The 24,454-nt window shown below is 42.5% G+C and overlaps 1 non-coding gene across 1 annotated transcript; it reads right to left on the bottom strand.

The window, feature by feature from the left end:
• Positions 1–16,230: 16,230 nt before the first annotated feature.
• LOC119924804 lies at positions 16,231–16,368 on the bottom strand. Its single transcript, XR_005449497.1, has one exon. It is a non-coding gene; the product is annotated as a small nucleolar RNA SNORA7 (small nucleolar RNA).
• Positions 16,369–24,454: the final 8,086 nt, after the last annotated feature.

The following is a 24,454-nucleotide window of genomic DNA, read 5'->3' as shown; positions in this document are numbered from 1 at the left end:
TTGTTCTCTGTCTCCCCCCTTTTAGACTGTGAGCCCACTGTTGGGTAGGGACTGTCTCTATATGTTGCCAATTTGTACTTCCCAAGCGCTTAGTACAGTGCTCTGCACATAGTAAGCGCTCAATAAATACGATTGATGATGATGATTGATTGATTGATTAGGATGTGGGCCAGGGGTCAATGTCGGGACAGGCAAGAACAAGGCCTAGTGTGGAGTGTGCAGAGGAGCAGAGTGTGTGGGCTGAGCTGGAGAAGGAGACAAGAGAGGAGAGGTAGGCGGGACCGAGGTGATGGAGAGCTTTGAAGCCAATAGTGAGGAGTTTTAGATTCATGCGAAGGTTGATAGGCAACCACTGGAGATTTTTGAGAAGGGGAGTGACATGCCCAGAACATTTCTATACAAAGATAATCCGGGCAGCAGAGTGAAATATAGACTGAAGCGGGGAGAGACAGGAGGAGGGGAGATCAGAAAGAAGGCTGATGCAGTAATCCAGTCTGGATAAAGTGAGAGATTGAACCAGCAATGTAGCAGTTTGGATGGAGAGGAAAGGGTGGATCTTGGCAATGTTGTGGAGATGAGACCGGCAGGTTTTGGTGATGGATTGGATGTGTGGGGTGATAATAATAATAATAATAATAATGATAATAATAATAATAATGGCATTTATTAAGTACTTACTATGTGCAAAGCACTGTTCTAAGCACTGGGGAGGTTACAAGGTGATTAGGTTGCCCCACGGGGGGCTCACAGTCTTAATCCCCATTTTACAGATGAGGGAACTGAGGCACAGAGAAGTTAAGTGACTTGCCCAAAGTCACATAGCTGACATTTGTCAGAGCTGAGATTTGAATCCATGACCTCAGCCCATGCTCTTTCCACTGCACCACGCTGCTTCTCCTCATGAGAGAGTGGAGTCAAGGATGACACCCAGGTTGTGGGCTTGTGAGACGGGAAGGATGGTAGTGTCATCCACAGTGATGGGAAAATCAGGGAGAGGACAGGGTTTGGGAGGGAAGATAAGGAGCTCAGTCTTGGACATGTTGAGTTTTAGGTGGCGAGAGGACATCCAGGTGGAGATGTCCTGAAGGCAGGAGGAGATACGAGCCTGGAGGGAAAGAGAACAGAGGAGGAGATGTAGTTTTGGGTGTCATCTGCGTAGAGATGGTAGTTGTAGCCGTGGGAGTGAATGAGTTTTCAAAGTTGGGCAGCACGGTTCCTGGGAAAACCATTTCCTTTTTTCTCAAATTAGCTTATTTTGAAGATTGTTGTAAGATTTGAAAGGAAGCTAAACTAATCCCTCTTAGGGGCTGCAAATATGGGTGAGATCCTGTGACAACAGATTGAACAGAGATGTCCAGATTATTTGGTTTATTTGTTTGTCCAGATTATTTGTGGCAGAACTATCATTGTAGCCAAATCCCCCAGTCCTGAATTCCCAGGTTGTCCTCAAGTCTGAACTCTGGCCTCCCAAGTTTCCCAAGACTCTGGAACTAGCACTGGAAAGACTGTCTTTCTGTGGGAACAACAATTTATGTGTAGTTGTGTCGGGGTGAAGAGGGACGCTGAAGAGATGCCAGAAGACCGCAAAAACGCCACCAACATCAGTATCTCCAAGAAGAAAAGTTTGCTTGCAAAACGTTGTGTGTAGCTCATTACTTTTCACTACCATCAAGATTCTAGTGAGAATCTAGACTCTGAGCCCTTTTCTAGAATGTGAGACCATTGTTGGGTAGGGATTGTCTCTATCTGTTGCTGAATTGTACTTTCCAAGTGTTTAGTACAGTGCTCTGCACGCAATAAGCACTCAATAAATATGATTGAGGGAATCCTTCTGGAGGGACTACTGAAGAATATTACTATGCACGCATTACCACTATAACTATAAGTATAACTTCAGACACACACAGGCAGAGCAGATATGATCTTCCCAGTAAAGTAGATGTAGAAAAATTGCAGGAAGAGACAGCCAAACCTCCGTACTGTTTTCATAGACTCTATTAAGGCATTTGTTACTATTGTGAATGCTAGACAAATTGGGTTACCACGAGAAAAGTTCACCCTAAGATCCTTATAACTCTCTATGACTGTAGTTGGCTGATTCAGAGTTGAAAGTGCTCTGTTTGACCCTTTGTTCATTGCCAGAATGAAGAAGGACTCTGGAGAAAGCGCAGTCCCGTCCAACCTGTCTCTATCTCAGACTGGAGCCTGAATAAGTTTCCAATCCACCAGACATCCTTCCAATTTAGAGCAAAATTGAATGTCTTTGGGACAGTCATCCTGGGCACTGATGGCTGTATCACTGAGGTGCAAGTGCAAGATATGAAGATGATTATGAATTGCTTCACAGAGTTCACACAGTCCTGACTAACAATAAGCCTGAGAGTCTTTGCAAAGATTGGGATGCTAAGATGCAGTCTTAAAAACTGAGCCCTGCTGTGAGGCATAGAAGCATTGGACAGCAAGGAAGCATCTTCACTTGTCCAAAATGAGAAGTAAGTAGCATGTTAGTTGGGAACTGGTCTTTTTAGCCTTATCTGTATTCATGGATAGCAGTAGCATCATCTTTGGAATGAAGGAGGCTGAAAGTGAGATTGCATTAATCAATCAATCAATTAATCAGTAGTATTGATTGAGGTCCCACTGTGTCCTAGTGCTAGGAAGAATATCATAGCATTAGTAGATATGATCCTTACCCTCAGAGAGCTTATAGTATTTGTGGAGAAGACACAAACTGCAGGTAAGAAGGTGCAATATATTATGAAAAAATGTTCATAAGTGCTATGGTGAGGGTAGGGGAGCATAAGTAAATGAAGGGAAATAATGACGTGTCACTTGGAGGGAATATAGGAAGGGAAGATCAAAATTTAGACATGTATAAGGAGGGAAGGCCCCCTGGAGGAGATGTTCAATTCAGTTATATTTATTGGGTGCTTACTGTGTGCAAGCACTGTACTAAGTGCTTGGGAGACTACAAAACAATAATAAACAGATACATTCCCCATCCACAATGAGGTTACAGTCTAGAGATGAACTTACTTACAGTCTAGATGTGATTTTAGAAGAGCTTTCAGTTGTCTGGCAAATGTGATGTGGGGGGGGAGTTCCATTAAAAATGGAGGGTGTGAGCAAGGGGTTGGCAGTGGGAGACATAACAATAATAACAATTATGGTATTTGTTAAGCGCATACTATGTGCTGAGCACTGTTCTAAGCACTGGGGTAGATACAAGGAAATCAGGTTGTCCCACATGGAGCTCACAGTCTTAATCCCCATTTTACAGATGAGGTAACTAAGGCACAGAGAAGTTAAGTGACTTGCCCAAGGTAACATAGCAGACAAGTGGCAGTCAGAGTCAGGATTAGAACCCATGTCCTGTGACTCCCAAGCCGGTGTTTTTTCCACTAAACCATACTGTTTTTCAGATTGAAGAATGAAGCACAGTGAGTAGGTTGGCATGAGAGGAATGAAGTGGGCTAACTGGGGAGTAGCGGGAGAAAAGAGAGGATAGTAAGGGGGAGAGAGCTGAATGTGTGTCAAAGCCAGTGTTTAGCACTTTCTGCTCTCTTTTTGAGTGTGTTGAAAAATCCTACTTGTAAATGTCACTCCTTTTCTACACCATGTGCACAAAATAATCATCTTGTTTCACATGGCTGTATCAGCGTGGCTCAGTGGAAAGAGCACGGGCTTTGGAGTCAGAGGTCATGGGTCTAAATTCCGGCTCTGACAATTGTCAGCTGTGTGACTTTGGGCAAGTCACTTAACTTCTCTGTGCCTCAGTTACCTCATCTGTAAAATGAGAATTAAGACTGTGAGCCCCCCGTGGGACAACCTGATCACCTTGTAACCTCCCCAGCGCTTAGAACAGTGCTTTGCACATAGTAAGAGCTTAATAAATGCCATTATTATTATTATTATTATCAGTCTTTTCAAACAGTTCCCTCCATGCACATGCCCCATTTCTGACTAGTATCCAGCAGCTGCTCAGTTATCTTTTTCTCATCATCCACAACCCCAGCAAGTATACAACAACGATACACCATCGATATCTCCTCCTATAATTTGTAATCCTCCAAGATCTCTATGTGCCCCATGCAATCTTGGGGACCCTATCTTGCCTTCTGATGTTACATATGTCTGGTACCTCACCTCCCTTCTCTCCTTCTACAGCCCAGCCTGCACCCTCCGCTCTTCTGCTGCTTACCTCCTCACTGTACCTCGTTCTCGCCAGTCCTGCCATCGACCCCCGACCCATATCCTTCCCCTGGCTTGGAATGCCTTCCCTCCACATGCCCGCCAAGCTAGCTCTCTTCCTCCCTTCAAAGCCCTACTGAGAGCTCACCTCCTCCAGGAGGCCTTCCCAAACTGAGCCCCATTTTTCCTCTCCTCCTCCCCATCCCCCCGCCCTGCCTCCCCACAGCACTTGTATATATATTTGTACAGATGTATTACTCTATTTATTTTATTTGTTCATATTTACTACTCTATTCATTTTGTTAATGATGTGCATCTAGCTTTAATTCTATTTGTTCTGACTATTTTGACACCTGTCTACATGTCTTGTTTTGCTGTCTGTCTCCCAATTCTAGACTGTGAGCCCGTTATTGGGTAGGGACCGTCTCTATATGTTGCCGACTTGTACTTTCCAAGCACTTAGTACAGTGCTGTGCACACAGTAAGCACTCAATAAATACAATTGAATGAATGGTATGTGGGGCCAATGATCTGCTAGCGATATCTGGAACTCAGATCTGGAATGGAAGTGCTTTGTGCATTCAAAACCGAGTCAGCCCACAGGTGGAGAGCGGGTATAAGCCTGTGACCTTTTCCCCTCCTGAGAGGCCACCTGTCACCCTTCCTAGCGGGTGATGGAGAAACCTTCCTCTACCATCTTTCAAGGGTCCCAGAATTGGATGGGTTAAAATGACAGAAGCAAGATACTATCTAGAGCTCTCCGCTTCCACCTGCCAACCTCAATTGCTCAATCAATCAGTCTGTAGTATTTTTTGAGCATCTGCTCCTGCTGCTACTATTGTTGGTGGTGATGATGATGGGAGTTTCCTATACAGGACAACAAGTGAGCAGCACTTCAAGGCTAGGAAGCTGCATGGAGAAATAGATTATGGTGTTAGTGTTATGGGCAGTTCCTCTTCCCTGCCAACCACATTCCTGCTGGGGCACAGAGGGCAGCGAGTGAGCAGGTGGGCAGAGTGCTCTGGCCTGGGAACACATCTCCCAATTTTGTTATATTAGACTCTCCCAAGTGCTTAGTACAATGCTCTGCACACGGTAAGTGCTCAGTAAATGTGATTAATTGATTGATAGCACATTTCAATGTGTTCACAAAGGTTATTTCTTTCAGGATCCATTTAATGGCCAAACTAAATACAGCACTGCTTCTCACGTGTACAAAAGACTGTACTGCATGCTTTGGGAGAACACAATTGAATATGAAAATTGGTGTGGCCTAGTGGAAAAAACATGGACCTGGGGGTCAGAGGACCTGTGTTCTAATCCTGGCTCTGCCATTTGCCTGCTGTAGGACTTTGGGCAAGTCACTTAACTTCTCTGGGCCTCAGTTTCTTCATCTGTAAAATGGGGAATAAATGTACTCTACAACTTAGACTGAGCTTCATGTGGGACAGAGAGAGTGTCCATCCTTATTTTCTTATATCTACCTGTTCAATACCTGTTCTCTTTCCCACTTGACTGAATTCATTCATTCAGTCGTATGTATTGAGCACATACTGTGTGCAGAGCATTGTACTAAGCGCTTGGGAAGTACAAGTTGGCAACACGTAGAAACGGTCCCTACCCAACAACGGGCTCACAGTCTAGAAGGAGGAGACAGAAAACAAAACAAAACATGTAGACAGGTGTCAAGTCAGAACAGATAGAATTAAAGTTAAATGCACAGTGAATCCCATGCAGGACAGGGATTGTGTCTGACCTAATTGACTTGTACCTACTCCAGTGCTCAGAACAGTGTTTGACACATAGTCAAGCACTTAACAAATACCATTATTATTATGTGAGACCTGGTCTCTGCCCTGAAGGAATTTACTATCTAGCAGGGAAAACTGACCCAAGCCATTTACAGATGAGAAACCCTACAGTTCTTGCTAGTCAAAATACAGAAGGTTAAAAAGATAAACAAAAGTTCACTAATACAGGTTGAGAATGTGCATGGGCCAGGGGTAGATGAATAAACATTAGCTATTAGATGGACTCTCCCTGCGAAGGTGGGGCGTTTAGAAATATTTTCTACAAGTATCTCAAACTATAAAGAAACAAACCTCATGAACCTCATAACCTGTGGTAAAGATGATGAGCAAGTATTGCACGGCCTTCTAGACTTCATTCATTCATTCAATCGTATTTATTGAGCACTTACTGTGTGCAGAGCACTGTACTAAGCACTTGGGAAGTACAAGTTGGCAACATATAGAGACGGTCCCTACCCAACAATGGGCTCACAGTCTAGAAGGGGGAGTAGACTTGTTCAAAAATGCCTAGTGGTCTATATTCCCCCCATGGGCTTCAAGAGTGAACCAAATGACTAAAATTATTGTTCTTTGCTAATCACCTGGGAGAAATCATTACTTGCCCTCAGCAAATGGATAAGCAGTTATTTCAGAAGCTGCATTATCTTGTCCCCATTTTTCAGTCAGAGAAGATGAGTGGATTTAATGGAACTTATTGGGCACCCATTGGGGGCCGTGCAACTTTCTAAGGGTTTGGAAAGTGCAGACTAAGCCAGTGACACACTCCTAAAGAGCTGAATTTGAAGGACCTGACCTTGAACCAGACAACGGGTCTGTTCTTGAGCTAGTTATAGAGAACAGGACTTGTCTTTCGTCATCTGCAGCAGTTACCACTAAGTCATGTTGCAGGTCTTCAGAAACGCTCTTCAGACTGCCTCTGAAATTGCCTTCAGAATGCATCTGAAACGGTCTTCAGAAATGCTGGGCTTAGTTATCATTCGACCGTAAATGTCTTGAGTGGAACATGGAGAGCCATAAAGGCTACTTAAAATTCAAGTGAAGGTTATATCTTTAGCAGCGTTCATCCTACTTTTACACTGATGAGGACACTGAAGAGCTCTCATTGATGTTTTGTGGCTTAGCATAAAGCTTTCTTGTTCCTACTCTCAGGAAAGAGAGACAGATTTTCAAACAGCTGCCTAATATCTCTGTCAACATAGAAATTAAATGGATTGAGGAGCCTCAGAAAAGCATACAGACATTTAATGCCCAGTAATGATCAATTCCAATTTCCAGTTGCAAAAACAGAATTTGCTTTCAGTGTATTCTGTGAGGTTTTCAAATAAACATCTGGCGCCATTTTGTTTGTTTTTTAAATCATCCAAATGACTGTATTATCTGTCCATCCACCTATTTGTCCAGCAACTAAGTCAAAATTGTTTCAAAATAGCCATAGAGTTGTTTGAAACAAATCCACCTATCCCACCCTATTTCTTGGGGAAAGGTTAAAATGCTTTTAAACTACAGACTCCCTTTCAGAAAAATAAGCAAAATGGTTGTAAGAGATTTCTCCCAACCTGTTAGGTTCTGGGATTTGCTGATAATAGGCAGCGTGATTTTCATTTTAAAAACCTGACAAGGTATTTGTAGGAGATCAAGAACTTTGTGAAGTGGGAATGATTCATCTTTCAGGAAAGAGGTCATAGAGAGGGGCTGTCACCTTTCCAGGCCCAGAGAGTTCATGTAGCGGGTTTCTTGGCAACGCAAGTGAGATGTGCCAATGAGTTGGTTATTGTTACCCAAACAGCAGCGTCCCTAGCCAATCCTCCCTGCTCAGCTGGCCCCATGCCCTGCACCTAAGGATGTGTGCTGGAGAATAATGTATTGAAATGGATGAGCTGGAAAGAGTGCCTGCAGAAAAAAATTGCCCCAAGTCAGCTATGTCAGTGTAATCATCGTAAAGGCAGATTAACTTTGGACTAGAAAAACCAGATTCCTAAAATCTCGCTTGTATACCAATAACTTCTCTGACGGCAAATGAACAATGCAGTTATGATGCAGTGACGAGGAACGTTTGGAGCCACTGAGAGAATGGACACCAAGACTGAGTCTCCTTGGAGATCCATGGATTCTGAGGAAAATGTGGTTGAGCTAAATCAAAGTTGATATAGAAATGCTCTTCCTTTGCACAGTAAACTCCTTGTGGGCAGGGAACATGTCTACCAAGTCTGTTGAACTCTGCCAAATGCGTAATATAGTGCTCTGTGCTGTACTCTCTCAAGCTCTCAATAAATACCATTGATTGTTTGATTGATTGAGGCTGGAAGGCAGTTTAGTGGCGTTTGCTGGCTCCTCTGATCTGGTTATTGGAAAGCAGACCTGGCTTCTTTCATCACTTCTCTTGGATAATTAAAATGACATATTTGTAATGATTCAAAATTTGATTCTTTTTCTTATACAGAATGGCGCTTTTTCTCTCCAGATGTAGCAGTATTACCCAATGAATTTATCTGAGCTAAGGATAATTTAGCAAGCATTTGAGGCAACAGCCAGTCTGTAGATGATAATGGTCTTTAACTCTTCCTCGCTGTCATTTGTTCAAACTATGGAAAGCTCCTTCCTTTATTGATGACTTTCACTGCAGTAATTATGCGACAGCAATTCCTCCTTGAGCCAGCCAAAAGTAAAGTCTTCAGCTGTATCGGGCCTATCTTTTTGTTTACTAGCTGTCTCTTCTTCCCTGGCTTTTTTCTCTTCCAACCTCCTTGGGTGTTCTGCGGTGTTTATGCAGACTAAAGTCAATACTATATCCACCCCACAAGGAAGAACCATTTCAGATCTTTATGGAGAGCACTCTTGCAAGGAAGACTTTCTCATAGCAAAAATGCTTCCAAGTGGGTAAATGAGGATCTCATATTCTGGATAGGATCCTTGTGACCATTTCCTTGGTCCCTTCCTGTCTAGGATGAGATTGCCACAGAGGAAAATGGTGTTCTTGTAAGTCTTGGTTGCACGAATATGTATAAAAAGAAAGGTAATCAATCAATTACAGATTGATTATAATAATAATTATTATGGTATTTGTTTAGCACTTACTATGTGCCAAGCACTGTTCTAAGCGCTGAGGTAGAATAGAATAGAATGATGGTATTTGTTAAGCGCTTACTATGTGCCAAACTGGGGGAATGCAAGGTGATCAGGTTGTCCCTCGTGGGGCTCACGATCTTAATCCCCATTTTACAGATGAGGTAACTGAGGCACAGAGAAGTGAAGTGACTTGCCCAGAGTCACACAGCTGACAATTGGCAGAGGCAGGATTTGAACCCATGACCTCTGACTCCAAAGCCCGGGCTCTTTCCACAGAGCCACACTGCTGCGGGTAGATAAAGGGTAATCAGGTTGTCCCACGTGGGGATCACACTTTAAATCCCCATTTTACAGATGAGGTAACTGAGGCCCAAAGAAGTAGAGTGACTTGCCCAAGGTTCACACAGCAGACAAGGGGTGTATCTGGGATTAAATCCCATGTCCTTTCACTCCTAAGCCTGTGCTCTTTCCACTTACTGTTTGCAGAACATTGTACTAAAAGCTTGGGAAAGTACAATACAATATCTGTTGGAGTTAGGAATTGAAAAAAACCTGAAAATAAAATACTAATATTACTAGTAGTAATTAAGCTTTGGTGCAGTGCACTGTACTGGGAAGTATCCTTGGGAAATACAGAATAAGGAAGTGACATACTCCCTGCCCACAAGGATATATTATTATTATTATTATTATTATTATTATTATTATTATTATGGCATTTATTAAGTGCTTACTATGTGCACAGCACTGTTCTAAGTGCTGGGGGGGATACAAGGTGATCAGGTTGTCCCACGGGGTGCTCACAGTCTTCATCCCCATTTTACAGGTGAGGGAACTGAGGCTCAGAGAAGTGAACTGACTTGCCCAAAGTCACACAGCAGACATGTGGCGGAGCCGGGATTAGAACCCACAACTTCTGACCCCCAAGCCCGGGCTCTTTCCAATGAGCCACGCTGCTTCTCTAATGGGAGAGACAAAGACAAAAATATTTGCAACTAGAATGGTCAAAATTAATAGCTGAGGACACATTTATGCATGAAGAAAACTGGAAAACTAACAGATGTGTTCCAAATTTAGACTAGACTGAAGGAGAGGTGGAGTCAGAGTAAGGTCTGACTTCCTGCCTGCTTTGTGAGGCTTGAATCTAGCACAGACACCACATGTAACTTCTCGAACAGTTTCATCAACTTCATCTCTGTGACAAATTGAACATCAAACGCCAAAACAGAATCACAAATTTAGTCATGGAATGGAGTCAGTCTGCCTATATCCACGGGAACGTTTGCCACAGTCCAGTTTCCCTGGGTGGGGCATGTTGAGAAAAGTGCATATTGTTCACAGGACTCTCAACAGTGATGACTGAAGGAGCTGCCTGGAGGGATGACATAATAAAACATTCAATCACCTTTCCCCCTCCTGATTTCCTATTACGCTTCACTCTAACACCAACCCACTCTACCTCCATCTCTTCTTTGTCACTGCCAACGTTTTGCCTGCATCCTGCCTCTGGCCTGGAACTCTCTCCTCCTTCAAAATACGGCAGACCACCACTCTCCCCACCATTAAAGCCTTACTAAAATCACATCTCCTCCTGCTTCACCCTTGCTCTTGGATTTGTATCCTTTAACCACTTGATATTCACCCCACCCTCAGTCTCTCAGCACTTTTGTGCAGATGCAGATGTCACTGTTTATTGTTGTATTGTACTTTCCCAAGCTCTTGGTACAGTGCACTGCATACAGTATGCGCTCAATAAATACGATTGATTGCCTTCCCAGACTGAGCCCCTTCTTTCCTCTCCCCCTCGTCCCACTCTCCATCCCCCTCATCTTACCTCCTTCCCTTCCCCACAGCACCTGTATATATGTATATATGTTTGTACATATTTATTACTCTATTTATTTATTTATTTTACTTGTACATATCTATTCTATTTATTTTATTTTGTTAGTATGTTTGGTTTTGTTCTCTGTCTCCCCCTTTTAGACTGTGAGCCCACTGTTGGGTAGGGACTGTCTCTATATGTTGCCAACTTGTACTTCCCAAGCGCTTAGTACAGTGCTCTGCACACAGTAAGCGCTCAATAAATGCAATTGATTGATTGATTGAATGAACGAATGAATCATAATTTATTGTAATGTATGTCTCTCCCTCTAAACTTTAAGCTCCTCGTAGGCAGGGAATGTGTTACCAACTTGTTGTACTATACTCTCCCCAGTGCTTAGTATAGTGCTCTGCATGCAAGACGTGATCAATATATACCTTTGGTGATGATGATGATGTTGATGATCACTTATTAACTGATTGATTGAATAAGTCAGGAGGGACAAAAAACATTACAAAGATACAGTGATACCATCAGGAGCCACAGAGCTCTGTGGAGATCTGCTAAGTGCCAGTGGCAAACAGACCAGCAGTCTAGCAGTCAAGAATGGAGGAATCCGACAATGGCTTTTGACTTTGTTGACTTTGGGAGGAATGGGGAAGCAGTAAGCAGACTGAAACCCGTCACTAAGGACTATAATAATAATAATCGCTGTGGTGTTGGTTAAGTGCTTACTATGTGCCAAACACTGAATAAAGTTCTGGATTAAATACAAGATAATGAGGTCAGACACAGTCCTTATTTCATGGTAGGGCTCACAGTCTCCATAGGGGAAAAAAATATGTATTTAATCTGCATTTCACAGATGAAGAAATTGAGTCACAAAGACATTGTTTCTTGCTCAAATTGACACAGCAAGCAAGTGACGAAGCCAGATGTAGAACCTATCTGATTCTCTGATTCCCAGGCCTGTGCTCTTTCCAGTGGGCCACACTGTTTCTCTTCAGATAGGAGTCTGAAGAGTCTGAATCATTGGTCAGGAATTGGTCTTTTCCACTTCACTCATTCAAATGGATAAAATCTTTCAACCAGAAAGACAGCTATATGCATTATTTGTACAGTAGCATTAAGAGCAGAGCTGAATTGAATCTGGAGAAGTGAAATGCTATATGCTATAAACTTCCTTTCTTCAACCACTTGGACATCTGCCTTTAGACATCAACTTTAATAGGTTTCTAATTAGTATTTATCATAGTAAAGGACATAACAATATGTGGCATTGCTGGAAGGGCTCTAGAGCAGTGAGAGAAATGTTTCTAGAGTAGAGAAAAAGCAAGATGGTGATTGCCGCATAAATGATTTTAGATCTATTTATGAAGCCTGCTAAAAGATAAATCAATAGACTGATGCTCTTATAAAATGATTTCAAGTCTGTAATTTCTCCTTTCTCATTCTGAAAAACTTAGAAATAATTGCAACATTTGCATTCTTTATATATGTGTATATGTGTGTGTGTGTATGTTTGTGTATTTGGATGCACTGATTTATTACATTAATGGATTATCATAAACACAGTCACACAGACTGATTTTCCTGCTAACTGGTCAAAACTTTTTCTTGGAATTGCTGGTTGACTTATTAGCTATCGTCAGAGTAATAAAAACCCATAGCTCTAAAATACATAAATCCTGACTCTACATGACATTAATGTTATAGCCCAGACCATAACCTGTAAAATCTCTGAAAACTGTATTTCCTTTGCCTTGGTGAGATTTCAAAATATATGGAAAAATAGAACTGGAAGATGCTGAGTCTCAATTTCAAATATCTGTTTGCAAGATGGAAGCCATCTTATACTTTAGAGAAGAATCAATCAGTCAATCGATAGTACTTACTGAGCACTTACTGAGTGCAGAGCACTGAACTAAGTACTTGGGAAAGTTTACCATAACAGAGTTTTTAGATGATTCCTGCCCAAAAAAGAGTTTACAGTTTACAGGGGAAATCAGGGAAGACTTTAAAATCCTTTTACATTGGTCAATTTGGAATACCATCTGATTCAGAATTTAGAAGAAAGTAGAAAGTATCTGAATTTTCAGTGTACATGCAGAGAACATATTTTAAAGGCCCTAGCAGTTAATTACTGCTTTAGTTCACAGGTTTTTTATTCCTTTTACAGATTCGGCACATTACAGACTGACAAAAGTCCAAAGAAAAAATAATAATATTTCACCCTACACTTGAGAACTCTACACATAACCAAAAGTTTTCACTGACAACACAAAACTTAAAGAAGTCTCTACATTCTGCTTTCTAGTCTGTTTGCCCTAAACAGGGCAAACAGGACTGTAATCTCCTTGTGGGCAGAGAACATGTCTACCATGTACATGTCTGCAGTGTACTCTCCAGAGTGCTTACTACAGTGCTCTGCACACAGGAAATGCTCAATAACTATCACTGATTGATTGGTTGATTCATAGCCCAACAATGCACAGATAGGAAAATGAATTAAAGAAGCTTGGCAAGGTCTTCGGAAGGCTGAAAAAGTGAGAGTGGTAGCAATGGGGTTGCAAGCACCATACCAAGTTGAAAGTTCATTCACTCATTCAGTCAGTCGTATTTATTGAGTGCTTACTATTTGCAAAGCACTGTAATAAGCACTTGGAAAGTACAATTCAGCAATAAAGAGAGACAATCCTTGCCCACACCAGGCTTACAGTCTAGAAGGGGGGAGACAGACATCAAAACAAGCAGTTATCAATATAAATAAATAGAATTATAGATATGTACATATATACACAAGTGCCGTGGGGCGGGGAGAGGGAGTTAGAGCAAAGAGAGTGAGTCGGGGTGACGTGGAGGGGAGGGGGAGCTGAGGGAAAGGGAGGGCTTAATCTGGCAAGGTCTCTTGGAGGAGGTGAGCTCTAAGTAGGGCATTGAAGGGGGAGTTGTGATTGTTTGGCAGATTCGAGGAGGGAGGGTGTTTCAGGCCAGAGGTAGGACATGGGCCAAGGTCGGCGGTGGCACAGTGAGAAGGTTAGCACCAGAGGAGCAGAGTGTGCGGGCTGGGATGTGGAAGGAGAGAAGGGAGGTGAGGTAAGAAGGGGCAAGATGATGGAGAGCTTTGAAGCCAATAGTGAGGAATTTATGTTCGATATGAAGGTTGATAGGCAACCCCTGGAGATTTTCGTGGAGAGGAGTGATACGCCCAGAATGTTTCTGTAGAAAATAATCTGGGCAGCAGAGTGACTTATGGACTGAAGTGGGGAGAGACAGGAGGTTGGGAGGTCAGAAAGGATGCCGACGTAGTAATCCAATCGGGATAGGATGAGTGATTGTACTAACATGGTAGTCGTTTTGATGGAGAGGAAAGGACGGGTCTTGGTGATGTTGCGAAGGTGAGACGGGCAGGCTTTGGTGATGGATTGGATATGTGGGGTGAATGAGAGATCAGAGCCAAGGATGACACCATGGTTGTGGGCTTGTGAGATGGGAAAGGTTGCTCAGTGGAAAGAGCCTGGGCTTTGGAGTCTGAGGTTATGGGTTCAAATCCCAGCTCCGCCACTTGTCAGCTGTGTGACTTTGGGCAAGTCACTTAACTTCTCTAGGCCTGAGTTACCTCATCTGTAAAATGGGGATGAAGACTGTGAGCCCCCCGTGCACAACCTGATGACCTTGTAACCTCCCCAGCACTTAGAACAGTGCTTTGCACATAGTAAGCACTTAATAAATGCCATCATTATTATTATTATTGTGCCATCCACAGTGAAGGGAAAGTCTGGGAGAGGACAGTGTTTGGGAGGGGAGATAAGGAGCTAGCCTAGAGGCTGTTGTGGTATCAAATTGTCTCTATGGCTCTGATACCTGAATCTGCTTTTAATAATAATAATAACTGTGGTATTTGTTGAGTACCTCCTTTTTACCAAGCATGGTATGAAGAGAAAACAGTGATAGCAGTGGAGCAAGCAGTGATATTTAGGGAGCATCTACTAAGTGCAAAACACTATACTTAACCCCTAGAAGCAATTTTATCAGCATCATCTTTGAGCCATTTTCCACTTTAGAGAGCAGGATATGCTTATCATTACTATTAATAATGATAATTTTAATAATAATATTTGATAAGCACTAACTATGAGGCACTGGGGTAGTTACAAGATCACCAGGTCCCAAATGGGACTCACAGTCTAATTAAGAGGGAGAATGAACAGAGATTGAATCCCCATTTTCCAGATAAGGGAACTGAGGCACAGAGCAGTTAAGTGACTTTCCCAAGTTCACACAGCAGGAACATGGCAGAGCCGGAATTAGAACCCACGTCCTCTTACTCCCATGCCCATCTTCATTCCACTAGGCCATCGCTCTTCCTTTCAGCAAGGAAGCCCTAGAACTCACTCAGCTCACCATCACTGAAGCAGGGCTCACAGCAACATAGTTCCACTCAATGGGAGCTTGTGAGGAGAATGACTAACAGCAGCATAAATTAACGGCTGATGAAGGAGCGCATTCAAACCTGGAGGGCAGAAAAATGTTTTAAAGACATTTTTAAAGGAAGAAGCAGTCTTAAACAGTGTGACATAGCAGTGGTGTTTTGGCAGAAAGACCCACCAGGCAGGCAGAAATAGGGAGAGGTGTTACTCTCTTAGAGCAGAGTTGAAAGCACAGACAGGTTCAGTGTAGTACAAACACCGTGGCACAAACCAAAATAGGAGGGTGTCCCACATCAGTCTTTTCAGACACATTCTCATGTGTGGGTATTTTTTGCCATATTGTACTTTCCAAGTGCTTAGTATAGAGCTCTGCACACAGTAAACGCTCAATAAATACAACTGACTGAATGAATGAATGATTGACTTTTACTGTCCTCTTTAACAAGCATCATTCTCAAAAAATATATAGTTTGACAAAATATCCTTCACTGGGCACTAACACCCAGGTAATAGTTTCACACAGTCCATCTTGGTCAATCATCTGATAGATAGTCAATGATAATTTCCCACAATGAAAACCACAACAAGCGAATATTTAGACTAAATACTCAGAGATATGTGTCTGGGTGCACCTTGATCCATGGAAGCTATAATCCTGCAGCTTCTGCCTTTATGTACATTGTCTTGTCTTTTGCTGTCAAATCATCTCTGATCCATAGCGACACCATGGACACATCTCTCCCAGAATGCCCCAACTCCGTCTGCAATTGTTCTAGTAGTGTATCCATAGAGTTTTCTTCATAAAAATATGGAAGCGGTTTACCATTGCCTCCTTCCATGCAGTAAAGTTGAGTAACCACCCTCGACTCTCTCCCATGCCGCTGCTGCCCAGCACAGGGGAGTTTTGACTTGTAGCAGATTGCCTTCCACTCACTAGTCACTGCCCAAGCTAGGAATGGAATGGGTAGGCCTCTGCTTGACTCTCCCTCCCATAGTCGAGCCTGGTAAAATACTGGCAACTCTCCAGGTGCAACCCTGAGAGGGGTCTTTATATATCTACCTATCCATAATGTAACTTTTTAAAAAAAGTTTTCTGGGGTTTGAAATGGGCCAAAGTTCCTGGTTTTGATTAGGCTTCTAATATTCAGCTCTACACCTAGATTTTAGTCATCTAAAGGAAATTAATTACCCATCGCTTAGCATTTTACATGCAGATTTTATGGAGTTGCACTAAACTGAGCATTGCAAATTTGTGATGTGCCAATTTGCTGCTACTTTTTAGTACATTAGCCGCAGAGTGTTGGAATAAAAGATGTGATGACTTCTCATCCAATACCTAGGTTGTATGCTGCAGTCCTTAACATCTATGAATTAAACTGCCTCTAAAGCTCAATGTTAATATCTTCCAACTACCAAGCGCTGCTTATACAGGAAGTGTTCATGTGGCTGCTGAACGAGGGCTATGTAAATAATGAATAAACATGTCTCATTGAAATAACTTTGACATTTCAGCTAAGTTTACACGTTCATTAAGATAAGATTGTCCTAGCCCCCAAAAAGGGAACAGATTTTTTTTAGAGCAATGGCTGAAATATAGTATAAAAAAGCTGTATGAACACTTTGTTAAACGCACAGATTTAACCCTGCTGTTTGGCTCCTAATCATTATTAATTGCCTCCAGTGGTGGACATTAATTTCCCTATTGCAGCAACATGCATCTTGAGTTTGGGCATATCCTAATACATCAAGTGGGACAGGTGATATAATTCAGCTGGTCACAGCTGGAAAGAAGACAGCCACCCACATGCAAGCAGTCTGTCAGCCTTAGTTACTCTGCAGACACCACCACGGCCTCCATAACAACATTGTACATTTATCTCTGGGGATAACTTTACAAGAAGTATGGCCGATCAGTTCATCCCATTTAATCTGTTATTGTCTTAGCTGTATGAACGGTCCGGTTTGAGCTCTTAAATGTAGGTCTTTTTCGGGAGGCAGGGAAAGGAGGAGGACAGGAGGAGGCGGGTGAGGTTGGGAAAGGAAATAAACTGAGATGTGTGGTAGGAATCTTGGACCAGGAGAATCGGATGGCTAGATTGCCTATAAAAAATCTTCATCACTGAGATTGTGGTGTTTGCTTCTCATACCACTTGCTTTGATATGACTTCTAAATCTTGCCGTGTGGCCTAGTGGGAAAACCCAGTCCTGGGAGTCCAGGTGTCTAAATTCTAATCCTGGCTCCGCCACTTGCCTGCTCTGTATTCTTGGATATATCACTAGATTTCTCAGTGACTCAAGTTCCTCATCTTTATAAGTGGGGATTAAATACCTTTTCTCTTTCCCCCTTAGACGGTAAGCTCCATGTGGAATAAGGATTGTGTCCGAGCTGATTATATTGTATCTACCCCAGCGTTTACTACAGTCTTTGGAACATCGTGAGTGCTTAATATGCAATTTTTTCTTTCTGGAGGCTTCACACACTGCATTCAAACCACTTATACCTATCAAGATTCAAAGATCTTCTGCCCATAGAAACTTGGGTTACACAGTGCCTTTACTCTCAAGGAACTCAAAGCACTTTTCAGAGGTTAGCCAAATCATCAGTAAGTCAGTAAATGGTATTATTGAGTGCTTCCTGTGTGCAGACCACTGTAGTCAACGTTTAGGAGAATAGAGTTGGTAGACATGATCCCTACTCTCTAGGGACTTAAAACCAATCAAGTGGTAACTAGAAAGAATATTATTATAGCCCCATTCTGCGAGTGAAAATATCAACTTTGACTTCTCACTGGTTATCAGGAGTGAAGCCAAGGCTAGGACCCAATCATGTGATACCCAAACCTTCTTCTATTTTTAGATCATATTTGAGCCAAATTAATATTTAGCTAGGCATGTGCCCAGGTAGGTGATTCATCCTTATTTTTCAATGGTATTTGTTAAATGCTTATTATGTGCCAGGCACTGTACTAGGTGCTGGGGTAGATATAAGATAATAGAGTTGTACAGAGTTCCTGTTCCCCCATAGGACTCATAGTCTTAATCCCCATTTTACAGATGAGGCAACTGAGTCCCAGAGAAGTTAAGCATCTTGCCGAAGGTCACACAGCAGACAGGTGGCAGAGCTGGGATTCGAACCCAGGTCCTTTCAACTCTAAAGCCCATGCTCTTTCCACTAGTCTGTGCTGCTTCTCTAAATGCCACCTGCATGCTTTTTGCCCTGTGAAACCCCTCATCCTAGGATTGAGACTGAGACTAAGAATGCATATATCAACTTTCTGGGCATTAACTTGCTGCATTTTCTTATCTAAAGAGGGGAAATGGCAACTGGAAGAAATAGATTTGAAATGCCAATCATGCGAGTTCCTAGGCAGCTGACTCTGGGGTGTGTGCTGGATTCTAAGCATCTTTATGCAGAGCCCTGGGACTTTTATGGTGCAAATTTGTATATCAAGGGAACATACATCACAGTCTGACTTCTGCTGTAATAGCTTCACTCCATCACCTAGAATGGGAATATATAAGTTAATATTAATAATAATAATTGTGGTATTTGTTAAGCACTTACAATGTGCCAGACACTGTATTGAGTGCTGGGGTGAATACATGTAAATTGAGTTGGACACAGTCCCTGTCCCACCTGGTGCTAACAGTCTCAATCTCCATTTTACAGTTGAGGTAACTGAGGCACAGAGAACTGAAGTGACTTGCCCAAGGCCACACAGGAAACAGTGGCAGGGCCGGGATTAGAACCCACGCCCTTCTGATTCCCAGGCCCGTGCTTTATCCACTATGCCATGTTGCTTGTCTAATGCAAGCAATACTTAGCCATAGAATTAGAGAAGCTTTTCCTTCTGACATTTGCTCTCTCCCTTTCTTTTCCCCACACACACTTTTTCCCCACCCAACCATGCCTTGCAGGCCAGTTGACAGTTCACTAGGGACGAAGTCCTGGAAAGGTGAAGGTGTTCAGAGCCCAGGCCCCTCTCCTGTTACAAATTACAGTTAGCAAGGACACACGCACAAATCCTACAGGCTTTACCATTGATTCCTGAGGGCCTTCTAAAGATTTACCTGCCTAAATTCACCCAGTAGCCTAAAGTGTGTCCTAAGTCATGACAGATTAAAAAACAAATTGTACAATCAACTGCTTAGTATCCTGAGTCTTTTCCAGGTCCAAGCCTGGGCAAAACTATGCCTTCGTTTCTGGATGCAACTGTCAGCTCGTCCTCTAAACTATACGAACATTGTGGGCAGGGAACATTTTTACCAACTCTATTATATTGCACTCTCCCAAACACTTAATACAGTGCTCTGCACACAGTTGGTGCCCAATAAACATGATTGAATGATCTCCTTCTCTACTCTGCTGCAGCAACAGTAGCGCTGAGGAGAGCAGCAGCTTACAAGCATTTCTGTGTTCATCCCCTTCCAAATATCTTTCAGTGTCTCCAATTCCATACGCAGCCAAACCTACAACAATGAGCTTCCATCATCTTCCATTACAATCCAGACATTTGTGATCTAGCATCCTGGCAATGATGCATTATGGTCGGGCTTCGGTCCCCCGAAAGATCCTGTTGGAGGTTGGCGTGGAAACTGTAGGGAAGCAAAAGGAGAAACTACATTTTCCAGGAAGTAAAGGATTTGACTCCTGACCCCTTTGGGGGTGATCCTGGGTGGACCCAAGCCTCTACCTGGTCTTAATAAAGGTGGAATGAAGGGCTCCTCTCTTGCTTTCATTTCCTGGAGTGGGGGAGTGAGGACCTCTTCAGAGAGGGTTTGCATGGGTAAGTCCCTGACCCTTTAATTAAACTGATGGAAAGGTGATCTATTTTGGAGGGTTTTCTGGTGCAAATCTTAGTTTGTGGTTTCAAATCTGGGGTTGAATTTACCCTCTTGCATGCTGTACCTTGAGAAGAAGCATGACATAGCAAAAAAATCACAGACCAGGTAGTAGAGGACCTGGGTTCTAATTCCACTGGAGTCAGAGGTCATGGGTTCAAATCCCAGCTCTGCCAATTGTCAGCTGTGTGACTTTGGGCAAGTTACAACTTCTCTGTGCCTCAGTTCCCTCATCTGTAAAATGGGGATTAAGACTGTGAGCCCCCCGTGGGACAACCTGATCACCTTGTAACCTCCCCAGCGCTTAGAACAGTGCTTTGCACATAGTAAGTGCTTAATAAATGCCATCATCATCATTATTATTATTATTTTATGGATAAAGTTTAATAAATAATAGTAATACTAATCATAATTGTAGTATTTGTTAACCGCTATCGTTCATACACTGTTCTAAAGTCTGGGGAAAATACCAGTTAATCAGGTCAGACACAGTCTCTGTACTACCTAGGACTCACAGAAAAACATGGGCTTTGGAGTCAGAGGTCATGGGTTCCAAACCCCACTCCGCCAACTGTCAGCTATGTGACTTTGGGCAACTCACTTAACTTCTCTGGGCCTCAGTTCCCTCATCTGTAAAATGGGGATTAAGACTGTGAGCCCCCTGTGGGACACCTTGGTCACCTTGTAACCTCCCCAGTGCTTAGAACAGTGCTTTGCACATAGTGAGCACTTAATAAATACTATTATTATTATTATTATTGATCCCCATTTTACAGATGAGGTAACTGAGGTAACTTAATCCCCTTTAGATTCTGGCCAGATTCTGTAGCTGCTTTCTTCATTTTGAATGCCTCTTCTGGAGAGGGGTTTACAGTTTAGAGAGACTATCTATAGATAATTCTGTGTCTGTTCCCCCACTAGATTGTAAAATCATTGAGGAAATGGGTTGCTTTTTCTGCCTCTACTACATTCTCTCTGTATCATTCAATCTCATTTATTGAGTGCTTACTGTGTGTAGAACACTGTACTAAGTGCTTGGAGAGGAGTAGATGGTTAGAAAATGCTATTTATTGATTCCTGCTTCGCACATAGTAAGCGCTTAATAAATGCCATCATTATTATTATTATTATTATTATTTCTCCACATAGTCTGCTAGATTGTGCATTCTTTTTTAAGACTATAAGGTCCTCAGGACAAGGGTGATCTTCTATTGCACTCTGGGAAATGTTTAGTACCGTGCCCTGCACAAAGTGGGCTTTCAATAAATGCTGTTGATTGATTGAGGTTCGATCCAGCCTGATTTCAGCACTAGCTGTCTCCTTTCAGACAGTTCATCCTGGTGCAAATCCTCTCCTCATTCCACATTTTATTGGGGAATGTTTCCTTTAAAAGCAGGCGAGTCTGAGTTCCAATCTAGTCAGGCGGGGGCTGCTGAGGAGACAGTGGTACTTTAGCTGGAGATATTGACTTACTCTTTCCTGTCACCAGTCTCCTAGTGAAGTGGTCTGGCTCATAATGTTTATGTTATTTTCTCCCTTTTAGTCTACACTTTAAAGGCAAGCGGTTTCAGAAGCCAGGAGCCAGATGAAGGATTTCAGATGGATGGATAGGATGTTGTAAAGCTACTACTAAAATCTGTAGGCCTGCTGCAGTTGCTGTCACAGACTTATACAGACATTTTTGTTATCTAGGCAGCAAGTGTGTTTAGGTTAAGCTGCTAGTGCCACTCTGTCACAAATTTCTCTGCCAAGTTCCGAGACATTTATGCGCTATCGGCAGCTCAGACGGGAGGACTCTGCTGAACTGCTCTGCAAGCTGCCTGGATTAGCTGTTTTTCTAAAGGCCTGATTTCCCCCACAGAATATTTCCAATAGATCCTAAACAGATTTCAGGGCTGATAGTATTGGCAGGGGGGGTGAAAGGAACAAAGGCCTTGTCCTATAAAGACAACATTCAAGAACAAAGCTGGAGACAACGGTGGGGGCAGATGAGCTTTTTTGCTGCCGTGTACATTTTGTTGTTAATTAAAATAGCTAAACTTGGAAACTAGACTTTGATGCAATATGTTGTTCCCATTCTTGGAAATACAGTCACCGGGAGTTAATAAATAATCTATGAATGCTAATCTTTTTAAGTCATTTCAAAGGGATGAAATCAGCCTCTATAATTGTAAATGCAACGGCTCAACCTCTACTCCATTAAAATGGAAAGGTGTGAACTGATTAGAGGCAGTCAGCTGCTTTTGATAGAAGTCTACATTTTAAATGCCACACCATTTGTTTTTAGCAAATGGAGTAATTAGAATAATATTTTCTCCATTTTTAAGGTCATATGCCTTAAACTGTACGTGCTCGAGTCTGATGTAAATGTAGTTGGCTTCATTTTCCTTGTATCCACTAATTAAATGTGTATGTTGCTTAAAGGTAACATCACTCCATTTTCTGTGACGGGATAAAATAAATAAATGCTTCTGGGGATTATCAAGCCATCTACGCCATGTGGGGAAGAGTAATACCGTTTCACTTCTGATATCTTTTAATGAAATTGAAATGAACTTGATTCTCCACTCAAGATGCTGTGCTCTTTTTTGAGAAAGGGAGCTATTTGCTGGGGGGAAGATGCTGCCTCTCTGCTGCTGTTGAAAGCTGTAATTACCTCGTTAAGAGAAGAAGGATCTATTTAGGTGAGTGGTGTAGACTTTGTGTTTCATTGTTGCAAAAATTCCATTTCCGAAGCATATGGATTGGGAGGTTTGTCAGGTGTTACCCCCTAGGTACTCTAAAATGGAAAGAAGAGTTTTATTGTAAAAGCTTCCTCATGGTGCCAAGAAGATATACAAAATGCCAGTGTATGCACGCAATCCAGTGCCTGTAAAAGCTTTTTAAGAGGGTTGAGAATAGAGAGCTGTCCATTTGTCTTGGAAGACTTGGTGATTTTCCTATTCTTCCACTGCGACCACCCCCACACCCATACACACCCGCTCTGTTTTCCGTTAATCTGCAGTGGTTGATCTCCTGGAGTTTGGTGGTCCCCGGGCCCAAGACACATAGTGTAACTTGAGGATGATGGGTGATAAAAGATAATCTCCCTAGTTTCTGTCCAGTTCCTTTTAAGAAAGAGGGAAATTTCTCCCCAATCATTTGGATGGCAGGGGAGTCGGGAGAAAGGCCAATAATGTAGGCCAATATTTTCTGTAGGGAAGCAGCATGGCTTAATGGAAAGAGCATGGGCCTGGGGTTCAGAGGACTTGCCTTCTGATCCTGGCTCCTCTACTTGCCTGCTGTGTGACCTTGGGCAAGTCCATTTTTTGTGCCTCAGTTTCCTCATCTGTAAAAAGGCAATTAAATACCTGTTACCCCTCCTAATTAGACTGTGAGCCTGATGAAAGACAGGAACGCAGCATGGTGTAGTGGATAGAGCACAGTCCTGGGAGTCAGAAGGTCATGGGTTCTAATCCCAGCTCTGCCACTTAATAATAATAATAATGATGGCATTTATTAAGCGCTTACTATGTGCAAAGCACTGTTCTGAGTGCTGGGGAGGTTACAAGGTGATCAGGTTGTCCCGCGGGGGGCTCACAGTCTTAATCCCCATTTTACAGATGAGGTAACTGAGGCCCAGAGAAGTTAAGTGACTTGCCCAAAGTCACACAGCTGACAATTGATGGAGCTGGGATTTGAACCCATGACCTCTGACTCCAAAGCCCATGCTCTTCCCACTGAGCCACACTGCTTCTCCATTTGTTTGCTGCATGACCTTTGGCATGTCACTTCATTTCTCTGTGCTTCAGTTACTTCATCTGTAAAATGGGGAATTGAGACGGTGAGCCTCAGGTGGGACAGGGCCTGTGTCCAACTCGATTTACTTGTATCCACCCCTGTGCTTAGCACAGTGTCTGGCACATAGTAAGTGCTTAACAAATTCCATTATTACTACCGTATCTAACCTGAGAATTTTATATCTATCCCACTACTTTGTACTTAGTTGCATATAGTAAGTACTTAACAAATACCACCATTATTATTATCATCTCAGTACCCAAGAAGGCAAGTCTAGGATTGAGAGCTTTCTCGTCTATTCCTAGATGTTTGCTTCAGCTGTAGATTAGAAATTGTATTATGATGTTTTGTATAATGACACTAACAAACACTCTAGTTCCACATACCTTCTTGGAGGAAAGAAGCTGAAAGCACCTTATGATCTGTAAATGGGCTGGTGAAGTAAGGACAGGTATTAGATGCTGCCTATATCTAGTTTAAAGAGTTGGATTCGAATTTGCAAACACAAA

This window comes from Tachyglossus aculeatus, chromosome 2 (assembly GCF_015852505.1).
Source record: "Tachyglossus aculeatus isolate mTacAcu1 chromosome 2, mTacAcu1.pri, whole genome shotgun sequence".
NCBI classification, from domain to species: domain Eukaryota; kingdom Metazoa; phylum Chordata; class Mammalia; order Monotremata; family Tachyglossidae; genus Tachyglossus; species Tachyglossus aculeatus.
Note: the sequence above shows the minus strand (reverse complement) of the source record. Positions and strands in the feature narration are given on the sequence as shown.